This window comes from Heterodontus francisci, chromosome 22 (genome assembly GCF_036365525.1).
Source record: "Heterodontus francisci isolate sHetFra1 chromosome 22, sHetFra1.hap1, whole genome shotgun sequence".
NCBI lineage: Eukaryota > Metazoa > Chordata > Chondrichthyes > Heterodontiformes > Heterodontidae > Heterodontus > Heterodontus francisci.
The window spans coordinates 14,787,566-14,803,173 of record NC_090392.1 but is presented as its reverse complement, the minus strand read 5'-3'; positions in this window follow the sequence as shown (position 1 = coordinate 14,803,173).

The following is a 15,608-nucleotide window of genomic DNA, read 5'->3' as shown; positions in this document are numbered from 1 at the left end:
GTCTTTGTTACTTGGTGTAAGTGTATGTCTTTGTTACTTGGTGTCAGTGTATGTCTTTGTTACTTGGTGTCAGTGTATATCTGTGTCACTTGGTGTAAGTGTGTGTCTTTGTTACTTGGTGTAAGTGTATGTCTTTGTTACTTGGTGTCAGTGCATGTCTTTGTTACTTGGTGTCAGTGTGTGTCTGTGTTACTGGGTATCAGTGTATGCCTTTGTGACTTGGTATCAGTGTATGTCTTTGTTACTGGGTGTCTGTGTGTGTCAGTGTTACTGGGTTTCAGTGTATGTCTATGTGACTTGGTATCAGTTTATGTCTTTGTTACTTGGTATCAGTTAGTGTCTGTGTTACTGGGTATCAGTGTATGTCTTTGTGACTTGGTATCTGTGTATGTCTTTGTTACTGGGTGTCAGTGTGTGTCTTTGTGACTTGGTGTCAGTGTATGTCTTTGTTACTTGTTGTAAGTGTGTGTCTGTGTTACTGGGTATCAGTGTATGTCTTTGTGACTTGGTGTCAGTGTATGTCTTTGTTACTGGGTGTCAGTGTGTGTCTTTGTGACTTGGTGTCAGTGTATGTCTGTGTTACTGTTTATTAGTGTTTCTTTGTGTTACTGGGTGTCAGTGTGTGTTTGTTTGTGTTACTGGGTGTCAGTGTATGTCTTTGTTACTTGGTGTAAGTGTGTGTCTGTGTTACTGGGTATCAGTGTCTGTCTTTGTTACTTGGTGTAAGTGTGTGTCTTTGTTACTTGGTGTAATTGTATGTCTTTGTTACTTGCTGTCAGTGTATGTCTGTGTTACGTGGTGTAAGTGTATGTCATTGTTACTTGGTGCAAGTGTGTGTCTGTGTTACTTGGTGTAAGTGTGTTTCTGTGTTACTGGGTATCAGTGTATGTCTTTGTTACTTGGTGTCAGTGTATGTCTGTATTACTTGGTGTAAGTGTGTGTCTGTGTTACTGGGTGTCTGTGTGTGTCTGTGTTACTTGGTGCAAGTGTGTGTCTTTGTTACTTGGTGTCCGTGTGTGTCTGTGTTACTGGGTGTCAGTGCATGTCTTTGTTACTTTTTGTCAGTGTATATCTGTGTTATTTGGTGCAAGTGTGTGTCTTTGTTACTTGGTGTAATTGTATGTCTTTGTTACTTTGTGTCAGTGTGTGTCTGTGTTACTTGGTGTAAGTGTATGTCTTTGTTACTTGCTGTAAGTGTGTGTCTGTGTTACTTGGTGTAAGTGTGTGTCTGTGTTCCTGGGTATCAGTTTATGTCTTTGTTACTTGTTGTCAGTGTATGTCTGTGTTACTTGTTGTAAGTGTGTGTCTGTGTTACTGGGTGTCTGTGTGTGTCTGTGTTACTTGGTGCAAGTGTGTGTCTTTGTTACTTGGTGTCCGTGTGTGTCTGTGTTACTGGGTGTCAGTGCATGTCTTTGTTACTTTTTGTCAGTGTATATCTGTGTTATTTGGTGCAAGTGTGTGTCTTTGTTACTTGGTGTAATTGTATGTCTTTGTTACTTTGTGTCAGTGTGTGTCTGTGTTACTTGGTGTCAGTGTATGTCTTTGTTACTTGGTGTCAGTGTATATCTGTGTCACTTGGTGTAAGTGTGTGTCTTTGTTACTTGGTGTAAGTGTATGTCTTTGTTACTTGGTGTCAGTGCATGTCTTTGTTACTTGGTGTCAGTGTGTGTCTGTGTTACTGGGTATCAGTGTATGCCTTTGTGACTTGGTATCAGTGTATGTCTTTGTTACTGGGTGTCAGTGTGTGTCAGTGTTACTGGGTATCAGTGTATGTCTATGTGACTTGGTATCAGTTTATGTCTTTGTTACTTGGTATCAGTTAGTATCTGTGTTACTGGGTATCAGTGTATGTCTTTGTGACTTGGTATCTGTGTATGTCTTTGTTACTGGGTGTCAGTGTGTGTCTTTGTGACTTGGTGTCAGTGTATGTCTTTGTTACTTGTTGTAAGTGTGTGTCTGTGTTACTGGGTATCAGTGTATGTCTTTGTGACTTGGTGTCAGTGTATGTCTTTGTTACTGGGTGTCAGTGTGTGTCTTTGTGACTTGGTGTCAGTGTATGTCTGTGTTACTGTTTATTAGTGTTTCTTTGTGTTACTGGGTGTCAGTGTGTGTTTGTTTGTGTTACTGGGTGTCAGTGTATGTCTTTGTTACTTGGTGTAAGTGTGTGTCTGTGTTACTGGGTGTCAGTGTCTGTCTTTGTTACTTGGTGTAAGTGTGTGTCTTTGTTACTTGGTGTAATTGTATGTCTTTGTTACTTGCTGTCAGTGTATGTCTGTGTTACGTGGTGTAAGTGTATGTCATTGTTACTTGGTGCAAGTGTGTGTCTGTGTTACTTGGTGTAAGTGTGTTTCTGTGTTACTGGGTATCAGTGTATGTCTTTGTTACTTGGTGTCAGTGTATGTCTGTATTACTTGGTGTAAGTGTGTGTCTGTGTTACTGGGTGTCTCTGTGTGTCTGTGTTACTTGGTGCAAGTGTGTGTCTTTGTTACTTGGTGTCCGTGTGTGTCTGTGTTACTGGGTGTCAGTGCATGTCTTTGTTACTTTTTGTCAGTGTATATCTGTGTTATTTGGTGCAAGTGTGTGTCTTTGTTACTTGGTGTAATTGTATGTCTTTGTTACTTTGTGTCAGTGTGTGTCTGTGTTACTTGGTGTAAGTGTATGTCTTTGTTACTTGCTGTAAGTGTGTGTCTGTGTTACTTGGTGTAAGTGTGTGTCTGTGTTCCTGGGTATCAGTGTATGTCTTTGTTACTTGTTGTCAGTGTATGTCTGTGTTACTTGTTGTAAGTGTGTGTCTGTGTTACTGGGTGTCTGTGTGTGTCTGTGTTACTTGGTGCAAGTGTGTGTCTTTGTTACTTGGTGTCCGTGTGTGTCTGTGTTACTGGGTGTCAGTGCATGTCTTTGTTACTTTTTGTCAGTGTATATCTGTGTTATTTGGTGCAAGTGTGTGTCTTTGTTACTTGGTGTAATTGTATGTCTTTGTTACTTTGTGTCAGTGTGTGTCTGTGTTACTTGGTGTAAGTGTATGTCTTTGTTACTTGCTGTAAGTGTGTGTCTGTGTTACTTGGTGTAAGTGTGTGTCTGTGTTCCTGGGTATCAGTGTATGTCTTTGTTACTTGTTGTCAGTGTATGTCTGTGTTACTTGTTGTAAGTGTGTGTCTGTGTTACTGGGTATCAGTGTATGTCTTTGTTACTTGGTGTCAGTGTATCTCTGTGTTGCTTGGTGTAAGTTTGTGTCTGTGTTACAGGGTGTCGGTGTGTGTCTGTGTTACTTGGTGTAAGTGTGTGTCTTTGTTACTTCGTATCCGTGTGTGTCTGTGTTACTGGGTGTCATTGTATGTCTTTGTTACTTGGTGTAAGTGTGTCTCTGTGTTACTGGTTATCAGTGTCTATCTTTGTTACTTGGTGTAAGTGTGTTTCTGTGTTACTGGGTATCAGTGTATGTCTTTGTTACATGGTGTCAGTGTATGTCTGTGTTACTTGGTGCAAGTGTGTGTCTGTGTTACTGGGTATCAGTGTATGTCTTTGTGACTTGGTATCAGTGTATGACTTTGTTACTGGGAGTCAGTGTGTGTCTTTGTGACTTGGTGTCAGTGTATGTCTTTGTTACTTGGTGTAAGTGTGTATCTGTGTTACTGGGTATCAGTGTATGTCTTTGTTACTTGGTGTCAGTGTATGTCAAAATACTTGGTGTAAGTGTATGTCTTTGTTACTTGGTGTAATTGTCTGTCTTTGTTACTTGGTGTCAGTGTATGTCTCTGTTACGTGGTGTAAGTGTATGTCTTTGTTACTTGGTGCAAGTGTGTGTCTGTGTTACTTGGTGTAAGTGTGTTTCTATGTTACTGGATATCAGTGTATGTCTTTGTTACTGGGTGTCAGTGTGTGTCTGTGTTACTGGGTATCAGTGTATGTCTATGTGACTTGGTATCAGTTTATGTCTTTGTTACTTGGTATCAGTTAGTGTCTGTGTTACTGGGTATCAGTGTATGTCTTTGTGACTTGGTATCTGTGTATGTCTTTGTTACTGGGTGTCAGTGTGTGTCTTTGTGAATTGGTGTCAGTGTATGTCTTTGTTACTTGTTGTAAGTGTGTGTCTTTGTTCCTGGGTATCAGTGTATGTCTTTGTGACTTGGTGTCAGTGTATGTCTTTGTTTCTGGAAGTCAGTGTGTGTCTTTGTGACTTGGTTTCAGTGTATGTCTGTGTTACTGTTTATTAGAGTTTCTTTGTGTTACTGGGTGTCAGTGTGTGTTTGTTTGTGTTACTGGGTGTCAGTGTATGTCTTTGTTACTTGGTGTAAGTGTGTGTCTGTGTTACTGGGTATCAGTGTCTGTCTTTGTTACTTGGTGTAAGTGTGTGTCTTTGTTACTTGGTGTAATTGTATGTCTTTGTTACTTGGTGTCAGTGTATGTCTGTGTTACGTGGTGTCATTGACTGTCTTTGTTACTTGGTGCAAGTGTGTGTCTGTGTTACTGGGTATCAGTGTATGTCTTTGTTACTTGGTGTCAGTGTATGTCAAAATACTTGGTGTAAGTGTATGTCTTTGTTACTTGGTGTAATTGTCTGTCTTTGTTACTTGGTGTAAGTGTATGTCTTTGTTACTTGGTGTCAGTGTATGTGTTTGTTACTTGGTGTCAGTGTATATCTGTGTCACTTGGTTTAAGTGTGTGTCTTTGTTACTTCGTGTAAGTGTATGTCTTTGTTACTTGGTGTCAGTGTATGTCTTTGTTACTTTGTGTAATTGTCTGTCTTTGTTACTTGGTGTAAGAGTATGTCTTTGTTACTTGGTGTCAGTGTATGTCTTTGTTACTTGGTATCAGTTTATGTCTTTGTTACTTGGTATCAGTTCGTGTCTGTGTTACTGGGTGTCAGTGTATGTCTTTGTGACTTGGTATCTGTGTATGTCTTTGTTACTGGGTGTCAGTGTGTGTCTTTGTGACTTGGTGTCAGTGTATGTCTTTGTTACTTGTTGTAAGTGTGTGTCTGTGTTACTGGGTATCAGTGTATGTCTTTGTGACTTGGTGTCAGTGTATGTCTTTGTGACTGGGTGTCAGTGTGTGTCTTTGTGACTTGGTGTCAGTGTATGTCTGTGTTACTATTTATTAGTGTTTCTTTGTGTTACTGGGTGTCAGTGTGTGTTTGTTTGTGTTACTGGGTGTCAGTGTATGTCTTTGTTACTTGGTGTAAGTGTGTGTCTGTGTTACTGGGTATCAGTGTCTGTCTTTGTTACTTGGTGTAAGTGTGTGTCTTTGTTACTTGGTGTAATTGTATGTCTTTGTTACTTGGTGTCAGTGTGTGTCTGTGTAACTTGGTGTAATTGTATGTCTTTGTTACTTGGTGTCAGTGTGTGTCTGTGTTACTTGGTGTAAGTGTATGTCTTTGTTACTTGGTGTAAGTGTGTGTCTGTGTTACTTGGTGTAAGTGTGTGTCTGTGTTCCTGGGTATCAGTGTATGTCTTTGTTACTTGTTGTCAGTGTATGTCCGTGTTACTTGTTGTAAGTGTGTGTCTGTGTTACTGGTTATCAGTGTATGTGTTTGTTACTTGGTGTCAGTGTTTGTCTGTGTTGCTTGGTGTAAGTGTGTGTCTGTATTACTGGTTGTCAGTGTGTGTCTGTGTTACTTGGTGTAAGTGTGTGTCTTTGTTACTTGGTGTCCGTGTGTGTCTGTGTTCCTGGGTGTCAGTGTATGTCTTTGTTACTGGTTGTCAGTGTATGTCTTTGTTACTTGGTGTAAGTGTGTGTCTGTGTTACTGGGTATCAGTGTCTGTCTTTGTTACGTGGTGTAAGTGTGTGTCTGTGTTACTGGGTATCAGTGTAGGTCTTTGTTACTTGGTGTCAGTGTATGTCTGTGTTACTTGCTGTAAGTGTGTGTCTGTGTTACTGGGTATCAGTGTATGTCTTTGTGACTTGGCATCAGTGTATGTCATTGTTACTGGGTGTCAGTGTGTGTCTTTGTGATTTGGTGTCAGTGTATGTCTTTGTTACTTGGTGTCACTGTATGTCTGTGTTACTTGGTGCAAGTGTGTGTCTTTGTTACTGGGCATCAGTGTATGTCTTTGTGACTTGGTATCAGTGTATGTCTTTGTGACTTGGTATCAGTGTATGTCTTTGTGACCTTGTTTCAGTGTATGACTTTTTGACTGGGTGTCAGTGTGTGTCTGTGTTACTGTGTATCAGTGTTTCTCTGTGTTACTGGGTGTCAGTGTGTGTTTGTTTGTGTTACTGGCTGTCAGTGTGTGTCTGTGACACTAGGTGTCAGTATTTAGTTTAGTTTAGAGATACAGCATTTGAACAGGCCCTTCGGCCCACCGAGTCTGCGCCGACAATCAACCACCCATTTATACCAATCCTACACTAATCCCGTATTCTTATCACATCCCCACCTGTCCGTATATATTTCCCAACCACCTACCTCTGCTAGGTGCAATTTATGATGGCCAATTAACCTACCAACCTGCAAGTCTTTGGCATGTGGGAGGAAACCGGAGCACCGGGAGGAAACCCACGCAGGCACAGGGAGAACTTGCAAACTCCGCACAGGCAGTACCCAGAATCGATTCCGGGTCCCTGGAGCTGTGAGGCTGCGGTGCTCTGCACTGCGCCAATGAGCCCCCCACCCCCCGCCCCCGCCTGTGTGTGCCTGTGTTACTGGCTATCAGTGTATGTCTTTGTTACTTGGTGTCAGTATATGTCAAAATACTTGGTGTAAGTGTATGTCTTTGTTACTAGGTGTCAGTGTTTGTCTGTGTTAGTGGGCATCAGTGTATGTCTTTGTGACTTGGTATCAGTTTATGTCTTTGTGACTTGGGGTCAGTGTATGTCTTTTTTACTGGGTGTAAGTGTGTGTCTGAGTTACTGTGTATCAGTGTATGTCTTTGTTACTTGTTGTCAGTGTATGTCAAAATACTTGGTGTAATTGTCTGTCTTTGTTAATTGGTGTCAGTGTATGTCTGTGTTACTTGGTGTAAGTGTGTGTCTTTGTTACTTGGTGTAAGTGTATGTCTTTGTTACTTGGTGTCAGTGTGTGTCTGTGTTAATGGGCATCAGTGTATGTCTTTGTGACTTGGTATCAGTTTATGTCTTTGTGACTTGGTGTCAGTGTATGTCTTTTTTACTGGGTGTAAGTGTGTGTCTGCGATACTGGGTATCAGTGTATGTCTTTGTGACTTGGTATCAGTTTATGTCTTTGTGACTTGGTGTCAGTGTATGTCTTTTTTACTGGGTGTAAGCGTGTGTCTGCGTTACTGGGTATCAGTGTATGTCTTTGTTACTTGGTGTCAGTGTATGTCAAAATACTTGGTGTAAGTGTATGTCTTTGTTACTTGGTGTAATTGTCTGTCTTTGTTACTTGGTGTCAGTGTATGTCCGTGTTACTTGGTGTCAGTGTGTGTCTTTGTTACTGGGCATCATTGTCTGTCTTTGTGACTTGGTATCAGTGTATGTCTTTGTGACTTGCTGTCAGAGTATGTCTTTTTTACTGGGTGTCAGTGTCTGTCTGTGTTACTTGGTGTCATTGCATGTCTTTGTTACTTTGTGTCAGTGTTTCTCTGTGTTACTGGGTGTCAGTGTGTGTTTGTTTGTGCAGCTGGGTGTCAATGTGTGTCTGTGACACTAGGTGTCAGTATTTAGTTTAGTTTAGAGATACAGGCCCATCGGCCCACCGAGTCTGTGCCGACCATCACCCACCCATTATTACTAATCCTACACTAATCCCGTATTCCTATCACATCCCCACCTATCCCTATATATTTCCCTACCACCTACCTATACTAGGGGCAATGTATGATGGCCAATTAACCTATCAACCTGCACGTCTTTGGCATGTGGGAGGAAACCGGAGCACCGGGAGGAAACCCACGCAGACACAGGGAGAACTTGCAAACTCCGCACAGGCAGCACCCAGAATCGAACCCGTGTCACTGGAGCTGTGAGGCTGCGGTGCTAACCATTGCGCCAATGTGCCCCCCCCCTCCCCCCCCAGTGTGTGCCTGTGTGACTGCGTATCAGTGTATGTCTTTGTTACTTGGTGTCAGTGTATGTCAAAATACTTGGTGTAAGAGTATTTCTTTGATACTTGGTGTAAGTGTATGTCTTTGTTACTTGGTGTCAGTGTATGACTTTGTTACTTGGTGTTAGTGTGTGTCTGTGTTACTGGTATTCAGTGTATGTCTTAGTGACTTGGTATCAGTGCATGTCTTTGTGACTTGGTGTCACTGTATGTCTGTGTTACTTGGTGTAATCGTGTGTCTTTGTTACTTGGTGTAAGTGTATGTCTTTGTTACTTGGTGTCAGTGTATGTCTGTGTTACTTGGTGTAAGTGTGTGTCTTTGTTACTTGGTGTAAGTGTATGTCTTTGTTACTTGATGTCCTTGTATGTCTTTGTTACTTGGTGTCAGTGTGTGTCTGTGTTACTGGGCATCAGTGTATGTCTTTGTGACTTGGTATCAGTGTATGTCTTTGTGACTTGGTGTCAGTGCATGTCTTTTTTACTGGGTGTAAGTGTGTGTCTGCGTTACTTGGTATCAGTGTATGTCTTTGTTACTTGGTGTCAGTGTTTGTCAAAATACTTGGTGTTAGTGTATGTCTTTGTTACTTGGTGTAATTGTCTGTCTTTGTTACTTGGTGTCAGTGTATGTCTGTGCTACTTGGTGTAAGTGTATGCCTTTGTTACTTGGTGTCAGTGTATGTCTTTGTTACTTGGTGTCAGTATGTGTCTGTGTTACTGGGCATCAGTGTATGTCTTTGCGACGTGGTTTCAGTTTATGTCTTTGTGACTTGGTGTCAGTGTATGTCTTTTTTACTGGGTGTAAGTGTGTGTCTGCGATACTGGGTATCAGTGTATGTCGTTGTTACTTTGTGTAAGTGTATGTCTTTGTTACTTGGTGTAATTGTCTGTCTGTGTTACTTGATGCAAGTATGTGTCTTTGTCACTGGGCATCAGTGTATGTCTTTGTGACTTGGTATCAGTGGATGTCTTTGTGACTTGGTGTCAGTGTATGTCTTTTTTACTGGGTGTCAGTGTGTGTCTGTGTAACTTGGTGTCAGTGCATGTCTTTGTTACTGTGTATCAGTGTTTCTCTGTGTTACTGGGTTTCAGTGTGTGTTTGTTTGTGTTGCTGGTTGTCAGTGTGTGTCTGTGACACTAGGTGTCAGTATTTAGTTTTGTTTAGAGATACAGCACTTAAAAAGGCCCTTCGGCCCACCGAGTCTGTGCCGAACATCACCCACCCATTTATACTAATCCTACACTCCAATCACATCCCCACCTATCCCTATATATTTCCCTACCACCTACCTATATAAGGGGCAATTTATGATGGCCAATTAACCTATCAACGTGCAAGTCTTTGGCATGTGGGAGGAAACCGGAGCACCGGGAGGAAACCCACGCAGACACAGGGAGAACTTGCAAACTCCGCACAGGCAGCACCCAGAATCGAACCCGGGTCACTGGAGCTGTGAGGCTGCGGTGCTAACCACTGCGCCAATGTGCCCCCCCCCACCCAGTGTGTGCCTGTGTGACTGCGTATCAGTGTATGTCTTTGTTACTTGTTGTCTGTGTATGTCAAAATACCTGGTGTAAGTGTATGTCTTTGTTACTTGGTGTAATTGTCTGTCTTTGTTACTTGGTGTCAGTGTATGTCTGTGTTACTTGGTGTAAGTGTGTGTCTGTGTTACTGGGTGTCTGTTTATGTCTTTGTTACTTGGTGTAATTGTCTGTCTTTATTACTTGGTGTCAGTGTATGTCTTTTTTACTGGGTGTAAGTGTGTGTCTGCGATACTGGGTATCAGTGTATGTCTTTGTTACTTGGTGTCAGTGTATGTCAAAATACTTGGTGAAAGTGTATGTCTTTGTTACTTGGTCTAATTGTCTGTCTTTGTTACTTGGTGTCAGTGTATGTCTGTGTTACTTGGTGTAAGTGTGTGTCTTTGTTACTGGGCATCAGTGTATGTCTTTGTGACTTGGTGTAAGTGTATGTCTTTGTGACTTGGTGTCAGTGTATGTCTTTTTTCCTGGGTGTCAGTGTGTGTCTGTGTTACTTGGTGTCAGTGCATGTCTCTGTTACTGTGTATCAGAGTTTCTCTGTGTTACTGGGTGTCAGTGTGTGGTTGTTTGTGTTACTGGGTGTCAGTGTGTGTCTGTGTTACTTGGTGTCAGTGCATGTCTCTGTTACTGTGTATCCGTGTTTCTCTGTGTTACTGGGTGTCAGTGTGTGGTTGTTTGTATTACTGGGTGTCAGTGTCTATCTGTGACACTAGGTGTCAGTATTTAGTTTAGTTTCGAGATACAGCACTGAAACAGGCCCTTCGGCACACCGAGTCTGTGCCGACCATCACCCACACATTTATACTAATCCTACACTAATCCCGTATTCCTATCACATCCCCACCTATCCCTATATATTTCCCTAACACCTACCAATGCAAGGGGCAATTTATGATGGCCAATTAACCTGTCAACCTGCAAGTCTTTGGCATGTGGGAGGAAACCGGAGCAACGGGAGGAAACCCACGCAGACACAGGGAGAACTTGCAAACTCCGCACGGGCAGCACACAGAATCGAACCCGGGTCACTGGAGCTGTGAGGCTGCGGTGCTAACGCTGCGCCAATGTGACCTCCCCGCCCACCGCAGTGTGTGCCTTTGTTACTTGGTGTCAGTGTGTGTCTGTGTGACTGCGTATCAGTGTATGTCTTTGTTACTTGGTGTCAGTGTATGTCAAAATACTTGGTGTAATTGTATGTCTTTGTTACTTAGTGTAATTGTCTGTCTTTGTTACTTGGTGTCAGTGCATGTCTGTGTTACTTGCTGTCAGTGTGTGTCTTTGTTACTTGGTGTAAGTGTCTGTCTTTGTTACTTGGTGTCAGTGTATGTCTTTGTTACTTGGTGTCAGTGTGTGCCTGTGTTACTGGGCATCAGTGTATGTCTTTGTGACTTGGTATCAGTGTATGTCTTTGTGACTGGGTGTCAGTGTGTGTCTGTGACACTAGGTGTCAGTATTTAGTTTAGTTTAGAGATACAGCACTGAAACAGGCCCTTCGGCCCACCGAGTCTGTGCCGATCATCAACAACCCATTTATACAAATCCTACACTAATCCTGTATTCCTATCACATCCCCACCGTTCCCTATATATTTCCCCACCACCTACCTATACTAGGGGCAATTTATAATGGCCAATTAACCTACCAACCTGAAAGTCTTTGGCATGTGGGAGGAAACCGGAGCACCCGGAGGAAACCTACGCAGACACGGGGAGAACTTGCAAACTCCGCACAGGCAGTACCCAGAATCGAACCCGGTTCCCTGGAGCTGTGAGGCTGCAGTGCTAATCACTGTGCCACTGTGCCGCCCAGTGTGTATCTGTGTTCCTGGGTGTCAGTGTCTGTCTTTGTGACTTGGTGTCAGTGTGTGTCTGTGTTACTGGGTGTCAGTGTGTTTGTTTGTCTTACTGGCTGTCAGTGTGTGTCTGTGTTACTTGGTGTAAGTGTGTGTCTTTGTGACTTGTTGTCAGTGTATGTCTTTGTTACTGGGTATCAGTGTATGTCTTTGTTACTTGGTGTCAGTATATGTCTTTGTTACTGGGTGTCAGTGTGCGTCTTTGTGACTTGGTGTCAGTGTATGTCTTTGTTACTTGGTGTAAGTGTGTGTCTTTGTTACTGGGTATCAGTGTATGTCTTTGTTACTTGGTGTCAGTGTATGTCTGTGTTACTGGGTGTCAGTGTGTTTGTTTGTGTTACTGGGTTTCAGTGTGTGTCTTTGTGACTTGGTGTCAGTGCATGTCTGTGTTACGGGGGGTCAGTGTGTGTCTGTGTTACTGGGGGTCAGTGTGTGTTTCTAACTGGGTATCAGTGTGTGCCTGTGTTACTGGCTATCAGTGTATGTCTTTGTGACTTGGTGTAAGTGTATTTCTTTGTTACTTGGTATCAGTGTATGTGTTTGTGACTTGGTGTCAGTGTATGTCTTTGTTACTGGGTGTCAGTGTATGTCAATGTTACTTGGTGTAAGTGTATGTCAAAATACTTGGTGTAAGTGTATGTCTGTCTTACTCGGTGCAAGTGCATGTCTTTGTTACTTGGTGTCAGTGTGTGTCTCTGACACTAGGTTTCAGTATTTAGTTTAGTTTAGAGATGCAGCACTGAAACACGCCCTTCGGCCCACCGAGTCTGTGCCGACCATCAACCAAACATTTATACTAATCCTACAAGAATCCCATATTCCAATTACATCCCCATCGGTCCCTATATATTTCCCTACCAAATACCTATACTAGGGGCAATTTATAATGGCAAATTAACCTACGAACCTGCAAGTCTTTGGCATGTGGGAGGAAACCGGAGCACCCGGAGGAAACCCACGCAGACACAGGGAGAACTTGCAAACTCCGCACAGGCAGTACCCAGAATCGAAGCCGGGTCACTGGAGCTGTGAGGCTGCAGTGCCAACCACTGCGCCACTGTGCTGCCCAGTGTGTATCTGTGTTACTGGGTGTCAGTGTATGTCTTTCTTACTTGGTGTCAGTGTGCGTCTGTGTTGCTGGGTGTCAGTGTGTTTGTTTGTATTACTGGCTGTCAGTGTGTGTCTGTGTTACTTGGTGTACGTGTGTGTCTTTGTTACTTGGTGTCCGTGTGTGTCTGTGTTACTGGGTGTCAGTGCATGTCTTTGTTACTGGGTGTCAGTGTATGTCTTTGTTACTTGGTGTAAGTGCGTGTCTGTGTTACTGGGTATCAGTGTGTGTCTTTGTTTCTAGGTGTAGGTGTGTGTCTGTGTTACTGGGTATCAGTGTATGTCTTTGTGACTTGGTGTCAGTGTATGTCTTTGTTACTTGGTGTCAGTGTATGTCAAAATACTTGGTCTAAGTGTATGTCTTTGTTACTTGGTGCAATTGTCTGTCTTTGTTACTTGGTGTCAGTGTATGTCTGTGTTACGTGGTGTAAGTGTGTGTCTTTGTTACTTGGTGTAAATGTGTGTCTTTGTTACTTGGTGTAAGTGTGTGTGTTTGTTACTTGGTGTCAGTGTGTTTCTTTGTTCCTGTGTGTCAGTGTATGTCTTTGTTACTTTGTATCAGTGTGTGTTACTGGGTGTCAGTGTGTGTCTGTGTTACTTGGTGTAAGTGTGTGTCTTTGTTACTTGGTGTCTGTGTTACTGGGTGTCAGTGTATGTCTTTGACACTGGGTGTCAGTGTATGTCTTTGTCACTTGGTGTAAGTGTTTATCTGTGTTACTGGGTATCAGTGTCTGTCTTTGTTACTTGGTGTAAGTGTGTGTCTGTGTTACTGGTATCAGTGTATGTCTTTGTGACTTGATATCAGTGTATGTCTTTGTTACTGGGTGTCAGTGTGTGTCTGTGTTCCTGGGTATCAGTGTATGTCTTTGTGACTTGGTGTCTGTGTATGTCTTTGTTACTGGGTGTCAGTGTGTGTCTTTGTGACTTGGTGTCAGTGTATGTCTGTGTTACTTGGTGTAAGTGTGTGTCTGTGTATCAGTGTATGTCTTTGTGACTTGGTGTCAGTGTATGTCTTTGTTACTGGGTGTCAGTGTGTGTCTTTGTGACTTGTTGTCAGTGTATGTCTGTGTTACGGGGGGTCAGTGTGTGTCTGTGTTACTGGGGGTCATTGTGTGTTTCTAACTGGGTGTCAGTGTGTGTCTGTGTTACTGGCTATCAGTGAATGTCTTTGTTACTTGGTGTCAGTGCATGTGTTTGTGACTTGGTGTCAGTGTATGTGTTTGTGACTTGGTGTAAGTGTATGTCTTTGTTACTTGGTGTCAGTGTATGTCTTTGTTACTTGGTGTCAGTGTGTGTCTGTGTTACTGGGCATCAGTGTATGTCTTTGTGACTTGGTATCAGTGTATGTCTTTGTGACGTGGTGTCAGTGTATGTCTTTTTTACTGGGTGTAAGTGTGTGTCTGCGTTACTGGGTATCAGTGTATGTCTTTGTTACTTGGTGTCAGTGTATGTCAAAATACTTGGTGAAAGTGTATGTCTTTGTTACTTGGTGTAACTGTCGGTCTTTGTTACTTGGTGTCAGTGTGTGTCTGTGTCACTGGGCATCAGTGTATGTCTTTGTGACTTGGTATCAGTTTATGTCTTTGTGACGTGGTGTCAGTGTATGTCAAAATACTTGGTGAAAGTGTATGTCTTTGTTACTTGGTCTAATTGTCTGTCTTTGTTACTTGGTGTCAGTGTATGTCTTTGTGACTTGGTATCAGTGTATGTCTTTGTGACTTGGTGTCAGTGTATTTCTTTTTTCCTGGGTTTCAGTGTGTGTCTGTGTTACTTGGTGTCAGTGCATGTCTCTGTTACTGTGTATCAGTGTCTCTCTGTGCTACTGGGTGTCAGTGTGTGTTTGTTTGTGTTACTGGGTGTCAGTGTGTGTCTGTGACACTAGGTGTCAGTATTTAGTTTAGTTTCGAGATACAGCAATTGAACAGGCCCTTCGGCCCACCGAGTCTGTGCCGACCATCACCCACCCATTTATACTAATCCTACACTAATCCCGTATTCCTATCACATCCCCACCTATCCCTATATATTTCCCTACCACCTACCTCTCCAAGGGGCAATTTATGATGCCAATTAACCTGTCAACCTGCAAGTCTTTGGCATGTGGGAGGAAACCGGAGTAACGGGAGGAAACCCACGCAGACACAGGGAGAACTTGCAAACTCCGCACAGGCAGCACACAGAATCGAACCCGGGTCACTGGAGCTGTGAGGCTGCGGTGATAACCACTGCGCCAATGTGACCCCCAACCCCCCAGTGTGTGCCTGTGTGACTGCGTATCAGTGTATGTCTTTGTAACTTGGTGTCAGTGTATGTCAAAATACTTGGTGTAAGTGTATGTCTTTGTTACTTAGTGTAATTGTCTGTCTTTGTTACTTGGTGTCAGTGCATGTCTGTGTTACTTGCTGTAAGTGTGTGTCTTTGTTACTTGGTGTAAGTGTCTGTCTTTGTTCCTTGGTGTCAGTGTATGTCTTTGTTACTTGGTGTCAGTGTGTGCCTGTGTTACTGGGCATCAGTGTATGTCTTTGTGACTTGGTATCAGTGTATGTCTTTGTGACTTGGTGTCAGTGTATGTCTTTTTTACTGGGTGTAAGTGTGTGTCTGCGTTACTGGGTATCAGTGTATGTCTTTGTTACTTGGTGTCAGTGTATGTCAAAATACTTGGTGTAAGTGTATGTCTTTGTTACTTGGTGTAATTGTCTGTCTTTGTTACTTGGTGTCAGTGTATGTCTGTGTTACTTGGTGCAAGTGTGTGTCTTTGTTACTGGGCATCAGTGTATGTCTTTGTGACATGGTGTCAGTGTATGTCTTTGTGACTTGGTGTCAGTGTATGTCTTTTTTACTGGGTGTCAGTGTGTGTCTGTGTTACTTGGTGTCAGTGCATGTCTTTGTTACAGTATATCAGTGTTTCTCCGTGTTACTGGGTGTCAGTGTGTGTTTGTTTGTGTTACTGGGTGTCAGTGTGTGTCTGTGACACTCGGTGTCAGTATTTAGTTTAGTTTAGAGATACAGCACTTAAACAGGCCCTTCGGCCCACCGAGTCTATGCCGACCATCAACAACCCATTTATACTAATCCTACACTAATCCTGTATTCCTATCACATCCCAAC